Source organism: Lemur catta, chromosome 24 (genome assembly GCF_020740605.2).
Source record: "Lemur catta isolate mLemCat1 chromosome 24, mLemCat1.pri, whole genome shotgun sequence".
Classification (NCBI taxonomy): Eukaryota; Metazoa; Chordata; class Mammalia; order Primates; family Lemuridae; genus Lemur; species Lemur catta.
In genome coordinates, this window is record NC_059151.1 from 10,307,051 (window position 1) to 10,315,574 (window position 8,524).

The following is an 8,524-nucleotide window of genomic DNA, read 5'->3' on the forward strand; positions in this document are numbered from 1 at the left end:
CCTGTGGGGTAGGTTATTGTGTCATTAAGACAAAAAAAAAGTGCTCTCTATGACTGACCTTAACCTCTAGTTTTACAGAAAGGAATCTAAGGAAGAAGAGAGGCTAGGCTAAATATTAGGGGTGGCTCTTTATCCTGAATTTCTTCAGGCTGCTCCAAATGGTAGATGTTCATTGCATATTTAGGGTCCAATTTTTACATAATATAAAATCTAGTGATTCACTTATCTGGATAGTCCATTAAGAATATTTTTCTTTAAATAAATGATCCAAATAATCTCCTAGACTAGCCACTCATATATAATATTAGAGTCGAATATATTTCTAAATTCAATGATAATGAATTATTGCAGTTTATGTGGAAAACAGAAACTTAATTATTTTTTCTTGTTTTCTATATTTCAGAAGTCAGAAAGTGAGTTGTCCAGTTATATGAAGTCAAGAACTCATGACTCAACTCCATAATCAGATTTCTCATATTTAAATCTCATTGTAATATATAAAATAAAACAGTTGTGTGCAAATTTTCCCTCCTAGAGACTAATTATGTGACTACTATTCATTTTATTTTTTGAGAATGAAATATTCTTAGGGGACAAAAAGCAAAAACTTTCTTCCACCTAAACGAGCAAACATGTCAGACTTGCATCTGTTTCACACTTACCTGCAAAACCAAGTCTTGGAAAGTTCTATGCTCAGATCTGATTCCAAGTCCAACTTTAGTATCAAAAATTTGAGCTATTACTCAAGACTAACTTGGTTTATGTTTGTAACTTCAAAATAACTTTCTTGGTGAAAGTTGCTCTTTTATGTTGAGTATTAGATATGACAACATGTCAACTCATTTACATGCGAGTTTTCTGAATTTATTTATTCTTTTCACTCTCTAGTTATAAAATATGTAAGGGAGAAAAATTAAGTTATAAAGAGTAATTAGGGGAAAAGCCCTTATTCATTTGACTTCTAGAGAGAAATGTCAGTGTTATGAAATAGGAAGAAGGTAGAAAGAACTAAATGCAATATATAAAAATAAAAATAAAGTAAACTACCAGCATCAACCTTTCTGCATGTTTAGTTAGGCCTTTAGTTCCTGAAGTGTTTCCTGAAAAAAATTGTTTCTCAATGAAGCTTCAGAAGAGAACAAACAAAAACCAAACCAAAACAAAAAAGATACTATGATCAAATCAATTTTGAGAAACTGCACCTTACATTTGCCATTAGAGATTCACGCACAAGCTACCACATTGGAAGGTCTTCAAAGTGTTGCAGGAAAGAAACCTATCTTACTTTAACTCAGAATTTTCTATAATTTTATCCTCCTAGAACACTTTTTTCTTATAACAGCTATTAATATCCTGAGGCACAAATGTTTCTCTGGACATTTGGGAAAAGCTCAGACTATGAAATGTCTTAGCCCAAATACTTAAAAGCAGCTCTTTTACCATAAAGTTTTGTAGAATCTGATTACTTAGAAGCAAATTCATTTTAAAGTTGTCAAAATTTCATCCCTGGAGTATAAAAGTATTGAGTAAACTTATTATTCACTAATAGAAACCCAAGAGAATACTTTTAACAAGTACAATTAAGTCAGATGCATGAATTAGTTTCAAACAAAAATTATTTTTAGGAAAGGAGCATTTTGAAAAAAATGTCACAGATATCATGGTAGCTGAACAGAAATTAACCTAAAGTGATTCTGAGAAAAATGAGAGTCATATCAGAAAATTTTGATCATCTACTTTAATTCACCAAAAGATGTGTATGGTTTAGCTTTCACTAAAGTAACTGTGGCTTCTCCTTAGACATCCTGAAGGAGCTATAGGTAGAATTAAGAATTTCAGAAGCATTCACACTTGAACTTCGTATTCGTTTCAGTAATCTATTAATTCAAATCAGTGAACATTTATTGGGTTTCTATCACGTGCCATTCTCTACACTAGGCTTTATATTAATATTAGTTTGTTCCTCGTGCTTGACTTTACATCAGCTCATTCCATTCAAACATCAGCACTCAGAAGGAGATTTTATTCTCTGGTGCCATGTCCCTGGTGTCCCAGCTACTTGGGAGGCTGAGGTGGGAGGATCACCTGAGTTTGATCTTGCAGGGGGCTATGATCCCATCTGGACATAGTCACTGCACTCCAGCCTGGGCAACACAGCAAGACTCCATCTCCAAAAAACATAATAAATAAGTAAAGTCTTTAAAATAGTAGTTATCATTCTCAGTACAGACAGGAAAAAGTCCAAAGAAATTAACTGACTTGTTGAAAGCCCCAGGTAGAGTTCGAATACAGACCCAGTTGTTTTTGTTCCACATCCACAGGTCTGTCCCCATGATCACAGTGTCCTCTGAATAATTTTTGTCATATGAGAGCTCTTGGGGCATTGTTGCTAAGAATGCATGCTCTGATGACAGATTGAGCTCAGATTCTGTCACTACTATTTCAATATGCATGACTTTGGGAACATAATTTATTTGGATATAGTGTCACATTCATTAAATGGGAATAGCCATTAAGAGGATTGAGTTACTACATGTGAAGTGCTTAGAAGAGCCCCTAGCACATGGTAAATGTTCTCTTCATGCTACCCAAAACAATTGTAATTGCTTAGTAACGGTTTTATTTTTTTTTTAATTTGGGAATCAATTAGTTATTTCCCCTTTTTTCTTTTTTTATTGAGCTTTTCATATTTGTGACAACTATTAGTGAATATTGTTTAAAGATTCAAATAACCCTACATTTCTGTCCTCTTATTCCATAAATTACTTGTTATACTGATAATGACTTTTTAAATGAACTCTTTTGGTGTTGTCCATATTACTAAATACCTTTTAGTTTATTGTTATTTATATATTTTAACATTGCAGAATTGTCATTGAACTCCCTCAGTGAAAGATTAGGATTTAGCTCTCTTTTGTACAGCTACCCCAACATTGCATATTCATATTTCTAATTTTCTTATTATCCCAATATAAACATAGTAATTTGGGGGCAATTTTTTTTTCTTTTGAGACAGAGTCTCGCTCTGTTGCCCAGGCTAGAGTGCTGTGGCGTCAGCCTAGCTCACAGCAACCTCAGACTCCTGGGCTCAAGCGATCCTCCTGCCTCAGCCTCCCGAGTAGCTGGGACTACAGGCATGTGCCACCATGCCCGGCTAATTTTTTTTCTATATATTTTTAGTTGTCCAGCTAATTTCTTTCTATTTTTAGTAGAGACGGGGTCTCACTCTTGCTCAGGCTGGTCTTGAACTCCTGACCTTGAGTGATCCTCCTGCCTCTGCCTCCCAGAATGATGGGCGGAGTGGGGGGCAATTTTATATTCAACTTGGAACTCTTTTTCTAACTTTCTTATTCTCTCTCTCCTATTTTCCCTTTAATTAGTTTTCCATTATCTGAAAGATGTCATCTAAGATTTTCATCTTTAGCTATAAACACTTTTAGTTTTTCACTTGTACTCTCATCATTTTGATTTTCAAGGGGTATTTTTTGTTTCATGAATGCTATTAATCTTAGTCTGTTCTGTGCTGTTACAACAGAATTCCACAGAATGAACAGAAATTTATTGGCTTAGGGGACGGGAGGCTGGGAAGTCCAAGGTCGAGGGGACAGTATGTGGCAAGGGCCCCCTTGTGTCATCCCATGGCAGAAGGACAAAGAGAGGGCAAGAGTGAAAGAAAAAAAGGGAATATCAACTCTCCCTTTTATAACAAACCACTCTTGTGATGACAGCATTAATCCAGCTGCATTGAGGACTAAGTTTCCAACACATAAACTTTGGGGGACACATTCAACCCACAGCATTCTTCACCCAGAATTCATGTGTTCTCACATGCAAAATATATTCATTACATCCCAATAGTCCCCAAAATCTTAACTTGTTCCAATACCAACTCAAGAGTCCAAGGTCCAGAGTCTCATCTAAATAGACATGGGTGAGACTCAAGGCACAAGTCATCCTGAGGCAAATTTTTCTCCACCTATGAGCCTGTGACATGAAACAGGTTGTGTGCTTCTAAAATACAATGAAGGGACAAGGCATAGAGTAGACATAGTGACAATGCAGAACACATTCCCGCCCACTGCTTTTGTGTAGCTCTCCACACTTTCTACCACTTAAGATTTTTGAAGTTTTATTTTCCCTATATTCACTATTTCTCCTAAGGTTTTGTTTTTGTTTTGTGCTTCTGTTTGTTTTAGCTCCTGTCTTTAGTATGACAAGGGTTCCCTAAAGCCTGGTGAACTCTGGCTGTCTGTTCCCATTTCCAAGTGGGGCGACTGAATGTTGATTAGAAACTCTTTGTATAATGAGGCTGGTAAACTTGGATCATTCCTTTGGGAGAGCTCTTGGTGTTAGTACCATTTCTCTTAAGCTAGTTCCATTTTTCTAGAGAAAGCACTTTCTAAACTCATGCCGAAAGGTCTAATCCCATCCTAAATTCTATTTGGACTTTCGAGTTTATGCCAAAATAAAACCCCAAGAAACCCAAACTTGATATTATGTAATTTTTGTAGAGTTTGAGGAAGGAAAGCAAGCCAACTCGTGAATTCAATCTACTATCTTTAACTAGAAGTCTGTCATTTTTTGCTAAACAGATAGTTAAAGCTTTCCCCAAATTTCTTATCACAGGAAGCAAAATTTATATTGGAACAAGCTCAAACTTTGGTTTCAGGAACAAACAGGAGCCTGAAATCTGACTTCATGTGACTTCGGCTGCAGTGGGGTGGCAGATACAGACAGAGGAGACCAAATGCCAGGAGACAGCTTTGGATGTGGTTCCATTAATTTATGTAGGAGAAACCGAGGACCATCATAGGGGTTGTAAGAGTGGGTTCAAGAGAAATAAAGAAATTTGAGAAATATATGGGAAGGAATATTTATAGAATGAGTGATTGAATCGGAATATAGGGAATCAAACAGGCGTCACCATTTCTGCTTTGGGAAACTGAGAGAACGGTAATGCCATTTTCTAAGAAAGGGAAAAAAAGAGAAGGAGCTTTGGGGAATCTTCTGAGTTCAGTTGAAGGTGTATACGTTTTGCAGTGACCATGCGGCAAATCCACATGTATCAGGTGTTTATATGCGTGGATAGGGAAAACTGAAAAGAGATCCATTTCGAAGGTAAGTATTTGAGAGTTTTAGCAGGTAATCAGCAATTGAAGCCCTGGATGTTGATTACATCAACCAGTGAGAGTAGCAAGATTGAGCAAAAAGGCAGGAAAAAAAGAAATCCTAAAGCCCACCATCATTTAAGGTACAGAGATTTTTCTCTTCTTTGTTTCCATCTTCCATGCCGGGCAACTGGACCAGGCTGTGAAGAGCAATTGAGTTCTCTGTAAGAGGCGCCAAGAAGAGCACAACTTTCCTACACAGAGTGATGCTTAAGGTTCTTTCTTCAGATAAAAGAAAACAAGATAGCAACGTTATCCTCTTTCAGTAAGTCAAAATTGCAACTAATCTGCTTTCACATTTTCTCAACAGCATCTAAAGGTCTCAAGAAAAGTCTTATAATAGGGCATGTTCATTGCAGAAAATTTAGAGAAAACAGAAAATGAAGAAGAAGAAAATAAAACCAAAAACTTGTAATCCCATCACCTAGAATAAAAGATTGTTAATGTTCTGCTGAATTTTCTTTAGGCTTTTATAGCTTATATATTCAATAAAATTGTGATTATATTCTATATTCAGTTTTAGACTCTCACCACTTAATGTTACACACTGTGAATTTTCACAGAATTATCTTTCAATAATATGTGGGGTTTTTTAGGAGAAAATTTGCAAAAGATTCAATAGCATTCTAATTCTAATTTAAGGGGGAAAAAATCATTTTTGTAGTGAAGGTCTAGAGTTCCATATTTGTCTCTATCAGGAAATTCAAGCCACATAGGTTAACATTTACACATTTACAATATTTTCTGTTGGCCACTGTTCAAAGCATCTCATGTTTTCACTTTTAAAAGTGAAAAGATTCACATTTGTCTGCATTGTTTATAATGCACCCGCTCAACACCAGCAAATATATTGACTCAAGATTATAGTGATAAATAATGGAGCTATGGACTTGTAGCTGCTTTTAACCAACATTTTCACAATTCTTTATAAGCTCTAGTGCTAAACCTTGCATACATTTGAGAGTACATTGCTCACCTTGTGAGAGGTGCATTAACTCTTTCAAGTCCCAAGGGTACCATTTAGTAAATGACTTCTTTAGTGCTCTAAATGTACCTTAGTGCCCCGAAAGACACATTAATCTTCAGAAGATCCCATGAGAACAAAGGTCAGAAAATAAAATTTTCTTGGTTTTCTCGGTTCCACACGTTAGGAAGCTTACATTATTATTACACAGACTATTCTCACTGGATTCTATTTCCCTAAGTTCCTAGGTAGTGGCCTGGAAAAGAAAGAATTACACATGCAAGATGATTGTTTCCATTGAATTCCTAGAGCAACTGGAAAGAGAAACCCTAAGTCACAAGTCTAGTTGCATCATCAGAATTATTCCAAGTGACTTACCACAAAAGCAGCATCCTTTAGTCATGCAAGGAAAATGCAGATATAAAAATGATATGAAAACTGGAAGGCAACCATCGACTTTATACTTATAACTAAAATTCACTGTTTGCTGGAAAAACTCATGAGGAAAAAATTTTTTGCCTAATTTTATCAATTCAGTATATAGAACATAATGTAATTTTGTACACGTTTCTACGTTAAAATGAAATATAATAAGTGTGAGAAATTTATAGAATTTATACATTTAAAACTATGCATTTTTCTTCAGTTTTTCTGTTTTTCTGATTTTTATTAGCATATTTTTCACAATACAAATATATTATATCTCTTAGGTTTAGATCACTCCTTTTCATTCTTTGCTAGATTTTGACCACATAAATAGCAGAGAGAAATAAAAGAAATTCTTATGATTTTTATTATTAATATTGTCTACTTTTTCATTTAGTCAGATCCTATACTGAAGGAGTCTAACCTCCCCCAAATATTGCAATTCACAGAGAAATGAGAACAGAGGCTGTCAGCCTATGCCTTTTTTGGAATGAGAACATGTATGTAAAATTTTTAGCCCCAGCACTGATACACAGTTGAGGCTCAATAATGTTAGCCAATATTTCTTCAAATAAAAATCAATAAATAAATTTGTTGAGCTATATTCTGATTCATTTAAGACTCTGAAACTTTCTGAAAATGTTCATAATTTTCAGCAATTTTAACTTTTTTTCTGAATCTAAAGAACTCAACCATGAATCCCGCCAAGCTCTCTCTTGACAGCATGCCTGAAGGAAAGAAGATGCAAAGAGTCGTGCTGGGCTCTTGCATGGACTAGCTCCCGAGGAAGGAATGGGGGAGTGGTCTTCAGGTTCCACTACCATGTACAAAGGAGAATGCCAAACTCAAGGTCAGTGATGTCCTTAGAATTCACTGACCCCCAACCCAGATCCTTTTGTCCTACCATTTCTTCCCACGTTTGTCTTTCTTTATCTAAAAGGTTATAAACGCTTTCTGCTTTGGCCATTTTTTTGGGCCTTCACTGTTTTGTGAGGCTCCACGTACATATAAAAATTAACAACACGTGAATGCTTTTCTCCTATCTCTTGTGTCAATTTGATTCCTAGACCCAGCAGAGGACCCTACTGCAGAACTAAGGTGACTAGAGGTGATCCTTAAAGTCCCCTACAATACTGATGCTCATTCAGAGAAACTTGTAACATACATTGTGTCCAAAACCCTCTTACTTTATGTTGTATCTCTAATAGGATATTCTGACAATAAAGTTACTGTGTGGTAGTTATTCTACGTGTATTATTTAATTATTATGATAACTCTGCAATACAGTTTGATTATTCTCATGTTACCGATGAAAAAACTGAGACTCAGAGATGTTTAGGTGTGAGTCTCCTTCAGCTGAGATGACTCACAAGTTTGTCTAGCTCTAAAAAGTTTCTACCACATGCTTTTTATAATGGAGTTTTGTAATAATAAGGAAGATGTCATTGTGCAAACTGTGTATTAGAGTTCCACAGAGAAAAAGAACCAAAGTCCCACAATCTTCTCTCTGCAAGCTGGAAACTCAGAAAAGCCAACAGCATTATTCAATCTGAGTCCAATCAAAGACCTGAAAACCTGAGGGTCTGATTAGATAAATCCCAGTCCAGAAGATGAGATGAGATATCCCAGCTCACTCAATGAGGCAGAACAAAAGGAGCAAATTCCTCCTTCCTCTGCCTTTTGTTGTTGTATTGAGACAGAGTCTCGCTCTATTGCCCAGGCTAGAGTGCCGTGGCACCAGCCCAGCTCACAGCAACCTCAGACTTCTGGGCTCAAGCGATCCTCCTGCCTCAGCCTCCTGGGTAGCTGGGACTACAGGCATGCACCATCAAGCCCGGCTAAAGGAGAATGGGTGATGTAGAGGGGACAGAGGGGAACCAATAATCTCCCCTCCAATTTTTTAGCAAATGTGGACTACATAAATGGAAAGAAATGATTATATTAAAAATTTTTTCTCCAGTAACTT